General features: G+C 35.1%; 1 protein-coding gene across 3 annotated transcripts in view; it reads right to left on the bottom strand.

Annotated features, from left to right (window-relative positions):
* Positions 1-18913, bottom strand: part of Cip4 (formin-binding protein 1-like Cip4) — a 175529-nt gene that overhangs the window by 114286 nt on the left and 42330 nt on the right. The window contains exon 1 of one of the 3 annotated variants that reach the window (XM_089104404.1): positions 17969-18093. The exons of the other annotated variants lie outside the window; for them this stretch is intronic. The gene's annotated coding sequence lies outside the window, so the exon portion shown is untranslated. Of the gene's footprint in view, positions 1-17968; positions 18094-18913 lie in introns of those variants that run through there. 3 annotated transcript variants of the gene reach the window in all.

The raw sequence follows: 18913 nt of genomic DNA, 5'->3' as shown, positions 1-18913 counted from the left end.
TTGCTAAATATAAGATATTTTCTTGTGAAAAAAAAAAAACTCAGAAAAAATGTTCAATGTTCCTTTAGTACCTACACAATTAGGCTAAAATGAAGATATTTATGCAGAGTTTCAACTATCTATGGCTAAGTTTGCTAAAGACAAGCTATTTTCTTGCGAAAACACACAATATCAGAAAAAATTTTCAATGTTCCTATAGAACATAAGAAATTAGTCTAAAATGAAGATATTTATGCAGAGTTTAAACTAGCTATGGCTAAGTTTGCTAAAGAAAAGCTATTTTCTTGCGAAAACACAAACAAAATCATAAAAAATTTTCAATGTTCCTTTAGTAGCTACGCAATTAGACTAAAATGGAAGATATTTATGCAGAGTTTCAACTATCTATGGCTAAGTTTGCTAAAGACAAGCTATTTTCTTGCGAAAACACAAACAAAATCAGAAAAAATGTTCATTGTTCCATTAGTACATACACAATTAGGCTAAAAATGTAGATATTTATGCATAGTTTCAACTAGCTATGGCTAAGTTTGCTAAAGACAAGGTAATTTCTTGCGAAAACACACAAAATCAGAAAAAATGTTCAATGTTCCTTTAGTACCTACACAATTAGACTGAAATGAAGATATTTATGCAGAGTTTCAACTATCTATGGCTAAGTTTGCTAAAGACAAGCTATTTTACAGCGAAAACACACAAAAACACAAAAAATTTTCAATGTTCCTGTAGTACCTACGCAATTAGGCTTAAATGAAGATATTTATGCGTAGTTTCAACAAACAAAGGCTAAGTTTTCTAAAGACAAGCAATTTTATTGCGAAAAAACAAACACTATCAAAAAAAATTATAAATTTTACTTTAGTACCAACGCAATTAGGATAAAATTGAAGATATTTATGCAGAGTTAAAACTAGCTATGGCTAAGTTTGCTAAAGACAAGCTATTTTCTTGCGAAAACACACAAAATCAGAAAAAATATTGTTAGGTTAGGTTAAGTTAGATTAGGTTAGGTTAGCCTACGTACGCGCGCATATAGGTTAGGTTAGGTTAGATTAAGTAAGGTTAGGTTAAGTTAGGTTAGGTTAGATTAAGTTAGGTTAGGTTAAGTTAGGTTAGGCTAGGTCAGCCGACGTACGCGCGCGTACGTAGGCTAACCTAGCCTAACCTAACTTAACCTAACCTAACTTAATCTAACCTAACCTAACTTAACCTAACCTAACTTAATCTAACCTAACCTAACCTATATGCGCGCGTACGTAGGCTAACCTAACCTAATCTAACTTAACCTAACCTAACAAGATTTTGTGTGTTTTCGCAAGAAAATAGCTTGTCTTTAGCAAACTTAGCCATAGCTAGTTGAAACTCTGCATAAATATCTTCATTTTTAGCCTAATTGAGTATGTACTAAAGGAACACTGAACATTTTTTCTGATTTTTTGTGTTTTAGCTAGATAATAGATTGTCTTTAGCAAACTTATCCATAGATAGTTGAAACTCTGCATAAATATCTTCATTTTTAGTCTAATTGCGTAGGTACTAAAGGAACATCGAACATTTTTTCTGATTTTGTTTGTGTTTTCGCAAGAATTAGGTTTTCGCAAGAATTAGGATTAGGTTAGGTTAGCCTACGTACGCGCGCATATAGGTTAGGTTAGGTTAGATTAAGTTAGGTTAGGTTAAGTTAGGTTAGGTTAGGTTAAGTTAGGTTAGGTTAAGTTAGGTTCGGCTAGGTTCGCCTACGTTCGCGCGCGTTCGGAGGCTCACCTAGCCTCACCGAACTTAACCTAACTTAATATAACCTAACCTAACTTAACCTAACCTAACTTAATCCAACCTAACCTAACCTATATGCGCGCGTACGTAGGCTAACCTAACCTAATCTAACTTAACCTAACCTAATAATATTTCTTCTGATTTTGTGTGTTTTCGCAAGAAAATAGCTTGTCATTAGCAAACTTAGCAATAGATAGTTGAAACTGCATAAATATCTTCATTTTTATCATAATTGTGTATGTACTAAAGGACCATTGAAAATTTTTTATTATTTTGTGTGTGTTTTCGCAAGAAAATAGCTTGTCTTTAGCAAACTTAGCCATAGATAGTTGAAACTCTGAATAAATATCTTTATTTAATTCTAAGTGCTTATTTAATAGCTGACGATGTAAACTTTTTTCTGAGTTTTTGTTTTTTCGAAAGAAAATAGCTTGTCTTTAGAAAACTTAGACATAGCTAGTTGAAACAGTGCATAAATATCTTCATTTCAGCCTAATTTCATAGGTACTAAAGGAACATTGAACATTTTTTCTGATTTTGTATGTTTTCGCAAGAAAATAGCTTGTCTTTAGCAAACTTAGCCATAGCTAGTTAAAACTGTGCATAAATATCTTCATTTTTAGCCTAATTGTGTATGTACTAAAGGAACACTGAACATTTTTTCTGATTTTGTTTGTGTTTTCTCAAGAAAATATCTTGTCTTTAGCAAACTTAGCGATAGCTAGTTGAAACTCTGCATAAATATCTTCATTTTTAGTCTAATTGCGTAGGTACTAATTGAACAATGAACATTTTTTTTGATTTTGTTTGTTTTTTCGCAAGAAAATAGCTTGTCTTTAGCAAACTTAGCCATTGATAGTTTAAACTCTGCATAAATATCTTCATTTAATACTATGTGCGGAGGTACTATATTAACAGTGAACATTTTTTCTTATTTTGTGTGTTTTCGCAAGAAAATAGCTTGTCTTTAGCAAACTTAGCAATAGATAGTTGAAACTCTGCATAAATATCTTCATTTCAGACTAATTGCGTAGGTACTAAAGGAACACTGAACATTTTTTCTGATTTTGTGTGTTTTCGCAAGAAAATAGCTTGTCTTTAGCAAACTTAGCCATAGATAGTTGAAACTGTGCATAAATATCTTCATTTTTAGCCTAATTGTGTAGGTACTAAAGGAACACTGAACATTTTTTCTGATTTTGTGTGTTTTCGCAAGAAAATAGCTTGTCTTTAGCAAACTTAGCCATAGATAGTTGAAACTCTGCATAAATATCTTCATTTTTAGTCTAATTGCGTATGTACTAAACGAACATTGAACATTTTTTCTGATTTTGTTTGTGTTTTCGCAAGAAAATAGCTTGTCTTTAGCAAACTTAGCCATAGATAGTTGAAACTGTGCATAAATATCTTCATTTCAGTCTAATTGCGTAGGTACTAAAGGAACATTGAACATTTTTTCTGATTTTGTGTGTTTTCTCAAAGAAAATAGCTTGTCTTTAGCAAACTTAGACATAGATAGTTGAAACTCTGCATAAATATCTTCATTTTTAGTCTAATTGCGTAGGTTCTAGAGGATCATCGAAAATTTTTTCTGTTTTTGTTTGTGTTTTCGCAAGAAAATAGCTTGTCTTTAGCAAACTTAGCCATAGCTAGTTGAAACTCTGCATAAATATCTTCATTTCAGTCTAATTGCGTAGGTACTTAAGGAACACTGAACATTTTTTCTGATTTTGTGTGTTTTAAAAAGAAAATAGCTTGTCTTTAGCAAACTTAGCCATAGATAGTTGAAACTCTGCATAAATATAATCTTTTAAGCCTAATTGCGTAGGTACTAAAGTAGCACTAACCATTTTTTCTGATTTTTTTTTTGTTTACGCAAGAAAATGGATTGTATTTGTCAAACCAAGCTATTAATATTTGGAACTCTGCATAAAAATCTTCAGTTTTATTCTAATTTTTTCTGTCCTCGTGGACCAACTAAAATTTTTTATGAGGTTGTGTGTTTTAGCAAGAAAAAAGCTTGTCTTTAGAAAACTTAGCCATAGCTAGTTGAAACTCTGCATAAATATCTTCATTTTCAGTCTAATTGCGTAGGTACTAAAGGAACATTGAACATTTTTTCTGATTTTGTGTGTGTTTTCATAAGAAAATAGCTTGTCTTTAGCAAACTTATCCATAGCTAGTTGAAACTGTGCATAAATATCTTCATTTAAGCCTAATTGCATAGGTACTAAAGGAACATTGAACATTTTTTCTGATTTTGTATGTTTTTGCACGAAAATAGCTTGTCTTTAGCAAACTTAGCCATAGATAGTTGAAACTCTTCATAAATATATTAATTTTTAGTCTAATTGGGTAGGTGCTAGAGGTATATTGAACATTTTTCTTCTGATTTTGTGTGTTTTTGCGAGAAAATGACTTGTCTTTAGAAAACTTAGCCATAGATAGTTGAAACTGAGCATAAATATCTTCATTTTTAGTCTAATTGCATAGGTACTAAAGGAACATTGATCATTTTTTCTGATTTTTTGTGTTTTCACAAGAAAATAGCTTGTCTTTAGCAAACTTATCCATAGATAGTTGAAACTCTGCATAAATATCTTCATTTAAGCCTAATTGCGTAGGTAATAGAGGAACATTGAACATTTTTCTTCTGATTTTGTGTGTTTTTGGAGGAAAATAGCTTGTCTTTAGCAAACTTAGCCATAGCTAGTTGAAACTCTGCATAAATATCTTCATTTTTAGTCTAATTGCCTAGGTACTAAAGGAACATTGAACATTTTGTCTGATTTTGTCTGTTTTCACACGAAAATTGCTTTTCTTTAGCAAACTTAGCCATAGATAGTTGAAACTCTGCATAAATATCTTCATTTAAGCCTAATTGCGTAGGTAGTAGAGGAACATTGAACATTTTACTTCTGATTTTGTGTGTTTTTGCAAGAAAATAGCTTGTCTTTAGCAAACTTAGCCATAGCTAGTTGAAACTCTGCATAAATATCTTCATTTAAGCCTAATTGCATAGGTACTAAAGGAACATTGAACATTTTTTCTGATTTTGTTTGTTTTCGCAAGAAAATAGCTTGTCTTTAGCAAATTTAGCCATAGCTAGTTGAATCTCTGCATAAATATCTTCATTTTTAGCCTAATTGCGTAGGTACTAAAGTAACATTGAACATTTTTTCTGATTTTGTGTGTTTTCGCAAGAAAATAGCTTGTATTTAGAAAACTTAGCCATATCTAGTTTAAACAAATCAAAAATAACTTCATTTTTAGTCTAATTGAGTAGGTACTAAAGGACCATTGAACATTTTTTCTGATTTTGTGTGTGTTTTCGCAAGAAAATAGCTTGTCTTTAGCAAACTAAGCCATAGCTAATTGAAACTGTGCATAAATATCTTCATTTTTAGTCTAATTGCGTAGGTACTAAAGGAACATTGAACATTTTTTCTGAGTTTGTGTGTTTTCGCAAGAAAATAGCTTGTCTTTAGCAAACTTAGCCATAGATAGTTGAAACTCTGCATAAATATCTTAATTTTTAGTCTAATTGCATAGGTACTAAAGGAACATTGAACATTTTACTTCTGATTTTGTTTGTGTTTTCGCAAGAAAATAGCTTGTCTTTAGCAAACTTAGCCATAGTTACTTGAAACTCTGCATAAATATCTTCATTTTTAGCCTAATTGAGTAGTTAATATAGGAAAAATTAAAATTTTACTTCTTATTTTGTGTGATTTTGCAAGAAAATAGCTTTTCTTTAGCAAAATTAGCCATAGATAGTTGAAACTCTGCATAAATATATACATTTTCAGCCTAATTGCGTAGGTAATAAAGGTAAATTGAAAATTTTTTCTGATTTTGTGTTTTTTCGCAAGAAAATAGCTTGTCTTTAGCAAACTTATCCAAATCTAGTTTAAACTGTGCATAAATATTTTCAATTATAGAATAATTCGGACTTTAAAAAAGTACATATGAACATATTTTATGAGTTTTTATGTTTTATCAAGAAAATAGCTTGTCTTTAGCAAACTTAACCATAGCTAGTTGAAACTCTGCATAAATATCTTCATTTTTAGTCTAATTGCGTAGGTACTAAAGGAAAATTGAACATTTTTTCTGATTTTGTTTGTGTTTTCGCAAGAAAATAGCTTGTCTTTAGCAAACTTAGCCATAGCTAGTTGAAACTCTGCATAAATATCTTCATTTAAGTCTAATTGCGTAGGCACTAAAGGAACATTGAACATTTTTTCTGATTTGTGTGTTTTCACTAGAAAATAGCTTGTCTTTAGCAAACTTAACCATAGATAGTTGAAACTCTGCATAAATATCTTCATTTAAGCCTAATTGCGTAGGTACTAGAGGAACATTGAACATTTTACTTCTGATTTTGTGTGTTTTTGTAAGAAAATAGCTTGTCTTTAGCAAACTTAGCCATAGCTAGTTGAAACTCTGCATAAATATCTTCATTTAAGCCTAATTGCATAGGTAATAAAGGAACACTGAAAATTTTTTCTGATGTTGTATGTTTTCGCAAGAAAATAGCTTGTCTTTAGAAAACTTAGCCATAGATAGTTTAAACTCTTAATAAATATCTTCATTTAATCATAATTTCTTAGTTACTATAGGAACATTGAAAATTTTTTCTGATTTTGTGTGTTTTCGCACGAAAATAGCTTGTCTTTAGCAAACTTAGCCATAGCTAGTTGAAACTCTGCATAAATATCTTCATTTTAAGTCTAATTGCGTAGGTACTAATGGAACATTGAACATTTTTTCTGAGTTTGTGTGTTTTCGCAAGAAAATAGCTTGTCTTTAGCAAACTTAGCCATAGCTAGTTGAAACTCTGCATAAATATCTTCATTTTTAGTCTCACAAGTATGGTATTAATTTTTCTATCTCCCACCAAAAAATTTAGAATTGAACTCTAAATTTCTTTATGTCTTTGTGAGGTTATCTTCTAAGGAAAAATTTAGAACTGAACTTTAAATTTTTTATGTCTTGGTAAACTTAAAACTGAAGTGGAAGCTTTTTATTTTCTCTGGAGAAATTAGAATTGAATTGTGTTCTTTGGTAAAATTCAGATTATAACTTGATCTTTTCTATCTTCTAAGAAAAATTTGGAACAATATTTTAAATTTTTTCATCTCTTTGAGAAAAATCTGAATTGAAGTGGAAAATTTTATATTATTTTGGGAAAATAGAATAGATCAATAACTTATTTCATTTTCAGTGAGAAAATTCAGAATCGAAGTTTAACTTTTCTTCTTCTGGGGAGATATTTGGAACAGAACTTTAAATTTTTTCATCTCTTTGAGAATGGTTAGAACTGAATTTAAGAAAATTTAGAATTAAAGTGAAATTTTTTATCTTCATAGAAAATAATTACAATCATAGTATAACTTTTCCTATCTTCTACGGAAAAATTTAGAAATGAACTTTAAATTTTTTATGTCTTGGGACTTTTCTTGTCCCGGGAAAATATTTGGAATAGAACTTTAAATTTGACTCTTTGAGAAAGGTCGGAACGTAAAAAGTTAAAAAATACCATGTTAAAAAATTCAAGAAAGTATTTACAAATTGGGGAGGGGACTCTTTGAGGTTGGAAAATGGGTTTAGGAATGACATTATGAATGGAATTTGTTCAGAAGATATAATAAAGCCATAAAAAAGTATTAAAAAAAATGGAGAGGGGACTCTTTGGGGGGCCCGGGGAGGGTGTTTGGGGGACCCTTGGGGGAGGGTGTCCCTTCTGTGTCTCAATGCACAAAAAAAGTATAAAAAATGGGGGAGGGAAGGGGAGGGGTAGGAGGGGAGGGGGAGGAGGTGGGAGGAGGAGGGAGGAGGGGAGGAGGAGGTGGGAGGAGGAGGAGGGAGGAGGAGGAGGGGGAGGGGGTAGGAGGGAGGAAGAGGGAGGGCCCTTTGGGGCCAGGGGGGGGCCTTTGAGGACCGGGGGGAGGACCTTTGGGGTTCGGGGTGCCCTTTGGGGATCCGGGGGCCGGTTGAGAGCCTGGGGGACATTTGGAGACCGGGTGATGGCCTTTGGGACCCCGGTGGTTTTTTGGGAGCTCGATGTGCCTTTGGGGGGCCCGGGGTGGGCCTTTGAGGGTCTGGGGGGCCGGTGGGAGCCCTGGGAACCTTTGGGGACCGGGGGGTTCCTTCTGGATTGGGGTTTGGGGATTGGAACCCTTTGGATCGGGGTAGGGGGATCGGGGCCCTTTGGGGTTGGGTAGAGGACCTCACGACACTGTTCAAATAGAACTTGTTTACTATAACGACCACATTCAAAAATCATCTTTTAAATCATCTTTTAAATCAATGTCTCTAACGGTTTCGCCGAAATAATTCCATAACCTGTCTAAAACCGTTTCGCCCAAATAATCCCCTAAAAGTAATTTCATCGTGTTCCTTTTGTTTGGCATCTCAGTGCTTTCACATTTCAAATTTCTAGGAAACCCTTTTCCTACGTTAATCTCTTCATCTCATAAATGTTCCTAGCTAAACTATTATGGTTTCGTCAGAATATCAATTTACCTCTCCGACTTAAAGCTCCGTGAAGCCGTATTTAAAAATAGAATTTCTATCTCTTTAGACTCCCGCATAATTCCAAGATAACAAGTGATGTCATTTATGATTCCTGACAATAAAGATCAATGAAGCCCTATTTAAAAATAGTATATTAATTTTTCTCTCTGACCTAATGAACGTTTATCCCACAGACCTAAGATTAAAGAAGCCTTAATATTTCTTAAGTCCCTCTTCGTGAATCATCAATGTCCCCGCCGATTATGTAAATCAAGTTCAGAGGTTATGTTATCCAAACAATAATGAAGCCATGTTTGTTTCATAATTCCCCCATCGTGAATCAACAATTTCCCCTAGCGATTATGTAAATCACCCCACAGTGTCATAAATCAATAATTCCCTGAGCGATTATGTAAATCACCCCTCATGTCATTCGCACGTGGCCAAACAACAACAACAACAGATCGATTGACCTTGACACACCCACATTAGACTCGATCGATAATCCTTGAATAAATTATGTCCCGTCAGCATTAAACTAAATTGTAGATGGCAGCAGGGGTGAGGGTTCGGACCTTCTGATAGGGTTCTACTGAAATATGACGTTGGCTAATTTCTCACAAAATATTGGGTCAGAAATTCAAAAAGTTATTCGCAATACCTTTGTATAATGCACAATCCCATGAAGATAAAAATACTAAACGGTTCCTAGGAAACTCAACGTCGTTCACCTTAACCCATTTAGCTCAGCCCTCGTTAAACAGCTCCGCTTAACTCGACTTCTATTGAAGTCAGCCCCATTTGACTCAACCCTCAGTCAACGTAACCCCAATTGAATTCAACCCCTGCAATAAGTTAGTTTAGGTTGAATAGGGTTGATTTGAATGGGGGTTGAGTTTAACAGAGTTGAAATTAAACGGGGGAATACTGCTACTAATGCTACTACAACTATTGCTCTGCACAAGCTAAGAGTATTAAGGTAAAGCTTTAGAGGAATATTTAGGTGGATGTTGAACTAAATAAAAAAAAAACTCTGAGCCTGTGGACTTTCAAAAATGTGACAAAGCAATATCTGAGGAACAGCTTATAGTATTAATTTAGACCTTTAAGGATAATTTGTGGGAGATTTTGAACTAGCCAGAAGGCACTATATGTATACTTTTAATACTGCCAATACAGTTAATGTAACTAATGAAGCCAGAGGTATTAAAATGAAACTTTCAGGGAACATCTAGGAGTTTCAATTGAAGGAAAAAACTGTATGCATGCAGGCTTTCAAAAAAGCACATAAGCAGAATCACAGGCAGCACCACTCTATAATAGCTTGAAATATCATTGAAACTTTTAATGAAGTTAATTCAATTCAAAATTAAAAGTTTCGGTGCCCTTTTTAACAGTAACAATACATTGGAGGACAAGCAGCCTTTCTCTCAAGCCCATTAATTTTCTAAACGCATCCAGTCAAAATTTTTAGACAGCCATTTTGTTCATAATAGTGGAACGGTCCAGCAACTATGTCTTGAGGGATATTTGGCATGTCGCCTCCCACAATTATCCAATTGACCAATTATGCTTTAAAACTAAATGTTGATTTAAAATAAATCAAAAGGCATTGCAGTTATGGTGCCAATAAGACACCACAGACATATATCAAGAACAACTGGGGGTATTAAGTTGAAACTTTTGGGGATACTATTGTTACTGCTTCTGCTTTACAATTTAGATAAATATAATGAGTTTAAGTATATCCAGGTTGTTAAAGAGCAAAGATAGAATCTTGGGGAATGATATTATGTTTTATAATTAAGGTCAACTCCAGAAGCTATAAAATTAAATTAAAAAATACTGTTTGTCTCGGGAATAAAAATTGTTAAAAAAGTTTCTCCAACATAAAAATAGCAACCCATACTATGATTTCTTATAGAAAAAAACTGAGGAGATATAAAATATTATTTTTCCATGAAAAAGGCTATTCCAGTAAAAAAACGAACAGAAATTAATTTAAAACGCCTTTTCTCCAGGACAAGTTTTTCAAACAACAGTAAACGGCTTTGTGAGTTCAAGAACCAACAAAAATAAAGTCGAATAATCTTCCAAGCATGGAACTACCGCAAATAACTATCAACAAACTAATAAAATTCAAAACAAATAGAAACTTCAATAAATAGCTAAGTAAAAACAAAAAGGATCAAAATTAACACGAGTAGCGCTGATACTGACAACCCCCATGCTTTCTCAAGACTAGAACACAATTTGCGCTTTAATGAAAACAAAACACGTTTGAAATGTTTTCATTTTTCTTACTTTCATACATAAAGAATTATCAAAGCCTTAAGGAATAAATATCAGTAAATGTCAATTTAACTGACAATCCACGGTCATTTGTTTTTTTGTTTTTTCAGTAAAGTGCAAATTGTGTTCTAATCTAGAAAAGGCACGGGGGTTATCAGCCCTACTTATGTTAATTTTTGCTCGTTTTGAAACCATTCGCATTGGCATCGTGAACCTTGGGAAGAGCAAGAAACTCTTCCTTTAATTCACCTGAGTTGAAGCAAAACTAACGACAAATAATCACTAAGAACTTAGATCCAGTCCTGTCAGTACTTTCATCGACTAAAATTGAGAATTTCACTCTTTTTAAGCTTATCACTGACCATAAACGGGGAAAAAGAGATTACTCAGAAAACTTAGATCCAGTCCTGTCAGTACTTTCATCGACTAAAATTGAGAATTTCACTCTTTTTAAGCTTATCACTGACCATAAACGGAGAAAAAGAGATTACTCAGAAAATTTCCAACTGATTCAAAAACGTAACAAAAATGTAACGTTGCCTTTCACATAAAACGTACCCAAAATGCTACTAACGTAACATCGGTTACGACTGGCAACCCTTCTCAGGATCTACTCATCATGTGTGCCTTCAATTTTGTTATATGGATGTGAGACCTGGCGCCTCAAGGGAAAAGAAGAGCGTCAGTTCGACACTATTGACAGAAAATGTCTACGGGCCTTAAGCAACATACGGCTGGCGCAAAGAATCAGTAACCAATGGCTGATGAAAGTATACGGACAAAGGCGGGACGTTTCCACCATGATCAATAAAAGACGTCTCAAGTGGCTAGGTCATGTAAGGAGGCACCCAGAAGAGACCCTGACACGCCAGGTACTACTAGCAGCCCCCGCTTCCTCATGGAAGAAAAAAACAGATGAAATTGCGGCATAACGTCGTTAGAAAGGATGTCGAACCGCTTGGGGGAGTCCGAAAGCATGGTCACAAGTGGCACAAGTAGGGGCTGGAGTTTATTTGACCACTCACAGAACACAGAACCCAATGGAAGCATTTGGTCCAGCAGCTTCTTGATACCGAGTTGGGCTGAATAACCTGTGTCTCATCTTAAGTAAGTAAATAATAGAAGGAAAATTAGTTTAAATCAATATAGTTTTAGTAATGTTACACGAAATTTTTTTAACTATTTCATGAGATAAATTCAAAGGCATTTCACCAGATACTAGACAACTTGACTTCTTTTTACCAAAAACAAAGGAGAAGCGAAATTTTTGCCTAAAGGGATAAAATATGGAATGAAAAGGGAAAAAAGTTGCCCCAACATTCAAAAGGACCTCAAATAGAGTGGGGCCTTACCTTGTGCTTCAACCTTATTTTTAGGCAAAAATCCCTAAAATCTTGCTTGCAGAACATTCACCTGCCTTTGGGGAGAGGGTCCCTAAAATTTTACTTGCAGAACATTCACCTGCCTTTGGGGAGAGGGTCCCTAAAATCTTGCTTGCAGAACATTCACCTGCAGGGACTGTTGAATTTCAACGAAACTTGCGTGGAAGTTAGGGCTAATTGTAGTGGGTTAGAAATCAGAATAATGGCCCTAGTCATACCTTTTAGGTGTTTCTGCTCATTTTTCCTCTTTAGGGGGAGTGGAGTCCCTAAATTTTTTAATCACTATTCTAGCAAAAGGGGCCTGCAGGTCTCAACCAGACTTAGTGGGAAGAAAGAGTAAGTGTCCACAGTAGGAGGAAATTCATACCTAACCTATGGTGGGTAAGAGGGTTCCTATTTTCTTGCCAAAAAATTTACCAGAAGGAGCTGTCAGGTCTTTAGCAAAACTTTGTGGATCGAAAAACTAGTGTCTCAGATTTACCTTTCATGGATAGGTTGCAGATACAAACTCATTAGGGGGGAAAATGGAGGCTTCAAGCTCTTATCATCGGAAAAAATCACAAGGTTTGTCATAACTCAGCTAAACATACTTAGAAGCAATATTTAACGTGCTATTTACCCCATTCTGAAGACAGTGACCAGCTCAACCTCTGTAGAGGAGGAGGAAGGGCAACCCCAATATCTTGCCATCAAATCATCTGTCAAAATAGGTAATTTGGTCTTAACCAAACTCACAGGTGACTAAGGACTAGTGTGCTGGTAGCACCTTTTTGGATTACAGGACTGTTCAGTTCTTGAAATCAGGACATCTTCCAGGATGGGCTATAGGATTTCTAGAAAATTTGACGGGAAGCAAGAGCTGACTTCCGCCTTTTCGGGGCTTGAAGATGGTCTGATCTCTGTTGGAGAATGGCTCCGAAAATTCTTTTCGCCGAAACATCTAACAGAACATGTTGTTTAATTTCAATCAAATTGAATGACAAGTAGCGCTAAATGTCCTAGTGTTCCTATTTGGGGCTTGGGACTGACATATGAGGGAAGAAGGAGTAAGGGCACCTCTATTCTAGCCATCAACTTAAATATCTATCAAAACGGGGTTGTGGGATCTTAACCAAACATAGTTGAAAGTAATGTTTCATGTCCTAGTTATGCATTTTCAGAATCCAGAATCAATATAGGAGGAAGAAGGAGAACCCCTAATTTCTTGTCATACGAGCTTTTACCAGAGGGGGGTGTCGGACTCCAATCAAAATTGATGGGAAGCAATAGCTAGACTCATTATTGGGCTTTTTTTATGGTCTGAACCTTATCCAACCTCTGAGAGGGGGAGGGCTAAAGATATCATGGCCTCTATTAGCAACTTACATACTAGTGGACGGACGTGATTCATTAAATATATTCTGATAAATGACTGTACTTACGGTCACAGGTTCTCGTCTTAGATCTCACCTCTGAGAGTGAAGGGTTTTATTCGTGTTTCAACCTTCCATCACAACTGCCTGTTGAATCTCAACTAAATGTTACATGGATTAATAGCTAGACCTTTGGTTGCATATTTTGAGGATTTGAGTCTTGCTCGAATGATATTATCGCTTGTATTGACTTTGAGGAATAGGGCATAATTGCTGTATCCTTTATGACTGTATCTCTAAAGGATAGGATGGAGAACTGGCCTCTTCCCCGGTCCTCTATGTGGGTGTCCATGTTTGAAGTGTTATGTCAGAGGGCTGGGGAGAGACAAAATCATTTTCATATTTAAGTAGTCTTAGCTAGCTTTCAGGTTCCACTTGCTTACTCATCATGAAGGTGATACCTTTACTCATTATTGCCTGGTTTTGCTGATATTACTCTTTTTTTGTTACAAAAAATGATTTTGAAAGATATCCCTTTTCTCTATTCATCCAAAATTAAGGCAAAAAAATGTTTATGAACGGCAAATATATTAACAACAACAAACCTACAAGGAATTTTTAACCTACTAGCTTATGATTTGAAGTCCAGGAAACTAAAATTTTGAGCTTTTTCAGCTTTTCTGTCCAATAGTCTTATTCAACCTTGAAAGTGTATGTAGCAGAAAACACTTGTAAGAGCTATCAATATATAAAGTTTTTCGAGTACCTAAAAGAGTATGAAACCTCTCAGAGGTATTTTGGGGTTTTGTATATTTTGGGTCTCTCATGGCGATCCTCTGTACCTCATCTTGGAAAGCGTAAACTTTCCCAGTATCAAGATCTTTCCTACTTCCTAAGGTCTTCCTACTTCCTAATTTTTATTTTTTTTCCGTTTTGTATTTTGTTTTCAGTGATCGTTCTTTTATTCTCATTGAATAAAAAACTAGTTATTTCAACTGAAAGTAAGGTGCAACCTTAAAACTCAAAACTAACAGATCTCATTCTGAGAGGGGGGCTGCCCCCTTGTCGACCCACTCTTTATGCCAAAGTCATAAAATTCTTGAATATAATTCTCGTTTAAGTTCAACGGCCCTTGTGTTTCAGGAGTTGTTCTTAAAGAATGGGGACAAAAAGTCAAGCAGGCCAAAATGCTGTCAATGAAAAATTATGGAATTATCGATAAACTATTTGACTTTCCAATTTCAGGCCATAATGATGTACAATGGTATATTCAGTCCTAAAGGTGCATGTAGTTCATAAAACATATACTATTGATGTACCGGACTATTTTAGCTTCATTTAACTGATTTGACTCATTTGAGGCTTCACAGGCTGCAATTGAGGCTTCACATAGTTGTGCATTAGGTATTTAAAATTTGGCCATCCATCTGGGCCAAACGAAAAGCAAGTTGTCCACAAATGGGGCGAGGAGAGATGCCAAGGAAGAATTAAAAAAAAAATTGAAACTTCATGAAGGGGGGTAAAGAGTGAAGGTTTGAATAGATTGAGTTAGAGCAGGAGCGTACGCAACTGCGCTTGCTTCAGTTGTTAGCGGTAGTAGTAATACCAGTAGTAATCTAACATTTTCGTTAACAGAATCTTCATGTTATATTTTGTTGTAACTATTTGTCTGTTTAGATAATTTAGAAAGAGAACAATGACAGGCGATTTGTTAAATAGAGATAAGCTTGTGTGTCACTCCGTAAAAACAGTTGCGTATTCACAGTAGAATTTTAATTATTTTTAGTAATTCTTTGATCATTTTCATTAAGTTCCAAGGCTGCATTAAAAGAATAAAAAGATTTACGTTAGCTGGCCGACGTAGTGTTACAGCAATATTTAATTCGCTTCGCCGACAAGTCTTCCAAGGCCCGACTTTGTTTTGTGAAGAAATTTTGGTACTTATGTATTAGCTGGTACCCACGGGATATATTGTCCTAAAGGAAACTAGTCAAACGGTAATCTGTCAATATAATAGTTTAGAAACAAATTTGTGCTATATATTTGTACATTAGGGGGGTTGGGGTTAAAGCATAACATATTAAATACGTAACCTAACCTAGGTACCTTCCCCCCCCCCATAAACCCCAAAAAACAATAGTTTAGATATTGTAAAGGCAATGACAAACCACGCTTTGTGATCCATCAAGGAGGCACACATGTGCCTCTTTAAAGAGGCGACCCACCACAATGTTAAGCGATTTCCGGTCCTAGCGGTTGCAGAGAGACGGCGGTGATCGCATTTTGTAGCCTAAGCTCAAACTAAGAAACATGCAAAATTTCACCCCCTCCGACTTTATCTTCATGGGGGAAAGTGGGCCAGAAATTTCGACCCACCCACCACAGCCCTTCTTTAACGTTGTCCGATCGGGCCGAAATTTAGAGGATAAGCTTTCCTAGGGCCTGGGAGCTTATCCTCAAAATTTCAGCTCAATCCGATCACTCTTTCTCTGTTTTCCAAAAACCAAATATAGCTACTAAATGTTCATCAATTTTTTTTTGTTAGCCACGCCTACAGGCCACAGTTGGCAAGGGATCCGGGTGAATGAGGACTCATTCGAAGCGGAATTCGACCTGTTAGGGCCTTTTGATATTTTCATACCAAAAAATTATCCCCCGAATTTACATTTACGAAAAACCTCGTTTTTCCCATAAGAGCCCATGTCAGACGAATGCTGCCAAGAGCTTGCATCGGCATTCGTCTCGGAACTACGTCATTCACTGATGAATGTCAAGAGATTTTAATTACGTAAGTCGATAAAACCTTACGTCTCGTGTGATGTAAATTAAAAAAGGTTTTAATAGTACAAAAACAAAGCACTTTAGGATCGTTGCTTATTTTTTTTTTCGTTTACAGGTAAGTCTCCACTGCTTTGATAACATGCCGTATACCCGCATGCTCGGAGAAAAGTTGAAAAAAGAAAATCTTACTGTGCATTTGATTTGAGTATTCAGGAATTAAAAGCCTTAACACAAGTATCTTCAAGAGCGGGGAGTTTGGGGGGCGGCAGCCCCCCAACTTTAACTCCTAACACGATCAGCTAACAGTTAGTCAAGCAATAATAAGTAATAAACTGTACAAAAACGTGCATAAATTATTTGAAAAAAACTACGTTTTCTTAAGAGTTAAAGATGCTGAGTCACAAGTTCGAACCTTAAAACGAACAGGGATTAGGAGGTACAGTTGGGGGCCTCCGCCCCCCAAACCCCCGCTTCCGTATATGAAAAGGGCTGTGCCCTCCTCAACGCCTCGCTCTTTAAGCTAAAGTTTGACTTTCTCACAACTCTTTTTTAAACAATAAAAACTTTAGCGTAAAGAGCGAGGCATGGAGTAGAGCACAGCCCCTTCTATATACAAAAGTGGCGTTTTGTGTGGCTGCAGCCCCCCAACATTACCTACTAATCCCTGTAAGGTTTAATGTTCAAACTTGGGTCTCAGTCGAGTTAAATCGTTGGAAAAAGTATTTTTTTTAAAATAATTTCTCTATTGACAGATACCCGTTTGACTAGTTCCCTTTAGCACAATATATCGCATGGGTATCAGCTAATACATAAGTACCGAATTTTTCCTTAAAAAAAATCATTACACGTTTCTTAAAGACGTTCTCAGCTTTTTTAACATTTTAGTACTTAGTAATTTAAAATTGGGTACAAGTCCTGATATGAAGGACTTTTAATAGTGATGCTAATAGCTGTTATCACTATAGATAACTAATACATAATCCATTGGGATTTGAGTTGCATCAACAATTCACTCTTGAAATGAAGAATCAGTAACAATCATGGTAATGACGTGATAAATCAATATTGAAGCATAAATATTGAATGTAAATAAAATATTAAAATATAATTATTATATGGATCCGGAGCATATGGAACAATTTGGTTCTATAAAACTTGACATCGCCACAATTGGATATCATGAATCAGTGACGAGCTATGAACAAGCACCTTATCTTTCTACTAATCTTGACGTGCTGAATGATTCTTGACTGCACGTCTTTATTAATGATGGAGATGAAAATTCGCCTCAAATGCATATTAGAAACCAATAATTGGTAAACCATCCATACATATTGGAATAGAATCATCATCAACTTGGCTTCAAGCTGTGAATACAGGGTGCTTCAGGCTACCGTACCTCCTCCCCCAGTTATACAGGTTGGTAAAGTCTATGCTAGAAGTAGAAATTAATTTTAATCTCTAAAATACTGAAATACTGAGAAGAATTCTTTTTGCTTAAAGAAGGAGAGAACGCTTATTTTTGGAATTTAGTGACTTTGGTCATATATATATATATATATATAATATATATATAACATATAATATATATATATATATATATATATATATATATATATATATATATATATATATATATATATATATATATATATATATATATATATATATATATATATATATATATATATGGCGTGGTTTGTCATTGCGTTTACAATATTTAAACTATTGTTTTTTGGGGTTTATGGGGGGGGGGGAAGGTACCTAGGTTAGGTTACGTATTTAATATGTTATGCTTTAACCCCAACCCCCCTAATGTACAAATATATAGCACAAATTTGTTTCTAAACTATTATATTGACAGATTACCGTTTGACTAGTTTCCTTTAGGACAATATATCCCGTGGGTACCAGCTAATACATAAGTACCAAAATTTCTTCACAAAACAAAGTCGGGCCTTGGAAGACTTGTCGGCGAAGCGAATTAAATATTGCTGTAACACTACGTCGGCCAGCTAACGTAAATCTTTTTATTCTTTTAATGCAGCCTTGGAACTTAATGAAAATGATCAAAGAATTACTAAAAATAATTAAAATTCTACTGTGAATACGCAACTGTTTTTACGGAGTGACACACAAGCTTATCTCTATTTAACAAATCGCCTGTCATTGTTCTCTTTCTAAATTATCTAAACAGACAAATAGTTACAACAAAATATAACATGAAGATTCTGTTAACGAAAATGTTAGATTACTACTGGTATTACTACTACCGCTAACAACTGAAGCAAGCGCAGTTGCGTACGCTCCTGCTCTAACTCAATCTATTCAAACCTTCACTCTTTACCCCCCTTCATGAAGTTTCAATTTTTTTTTTAATTCTTCCTTGGCATCTCTCCTCGCCCCATTTGTGGACAACTTGCTTTTCGTTTGGCCCAGATGGATGGCCAAATTTTAAATACCTAATGCACAACTATGTGAAGCCTCAATTGCAGCCTGTGAAGCCTCAAATGAGTCAAATCAGTTAAATGAAGCTAAAATAGTCCGGTACATCAATAGTATATGTTTTATGAACTACATGCACCTTTAGGACTGAATATACCATTGTACATCATTATGGCCTGAAATTGGAAAGTCAAATAGTTTATCGATAATTCCATAATTTTTCATTGACAGCATTTTGGCCTGCTTGACTTTTTGTCCCCATTCTTTAAGAACAACTCCTGAAACACAAGGGCCGTTGAACTTAAACGAGAATTATATTCAAGAATTTTATGACTTTGGCATAAAGAGTGGGTCGACAAGGGGGCAGCC

Source organism: Artemia sp. Qi Xiang Cuo, chromosome 18 (genome assembly GCF_049724085.1).
Source record: "Artemia sp. Qi Xiang Cuo chromosome 18, ASM4972408v1, whole genome shotgun sequence".
Classification (NCBI taxonomy): Eukaryota; Metazoa; Arthropoda; class Branchiopoda; order Anostraca; family Artemiidae; genus Artemia; species Artemia sp. Qi Xiang Cuo.
The sequence above is the reverse complement of the archived record's forward strand: the minus strand, read 5'-3'. Positions and strand labels throughout refer to the sequence as shown.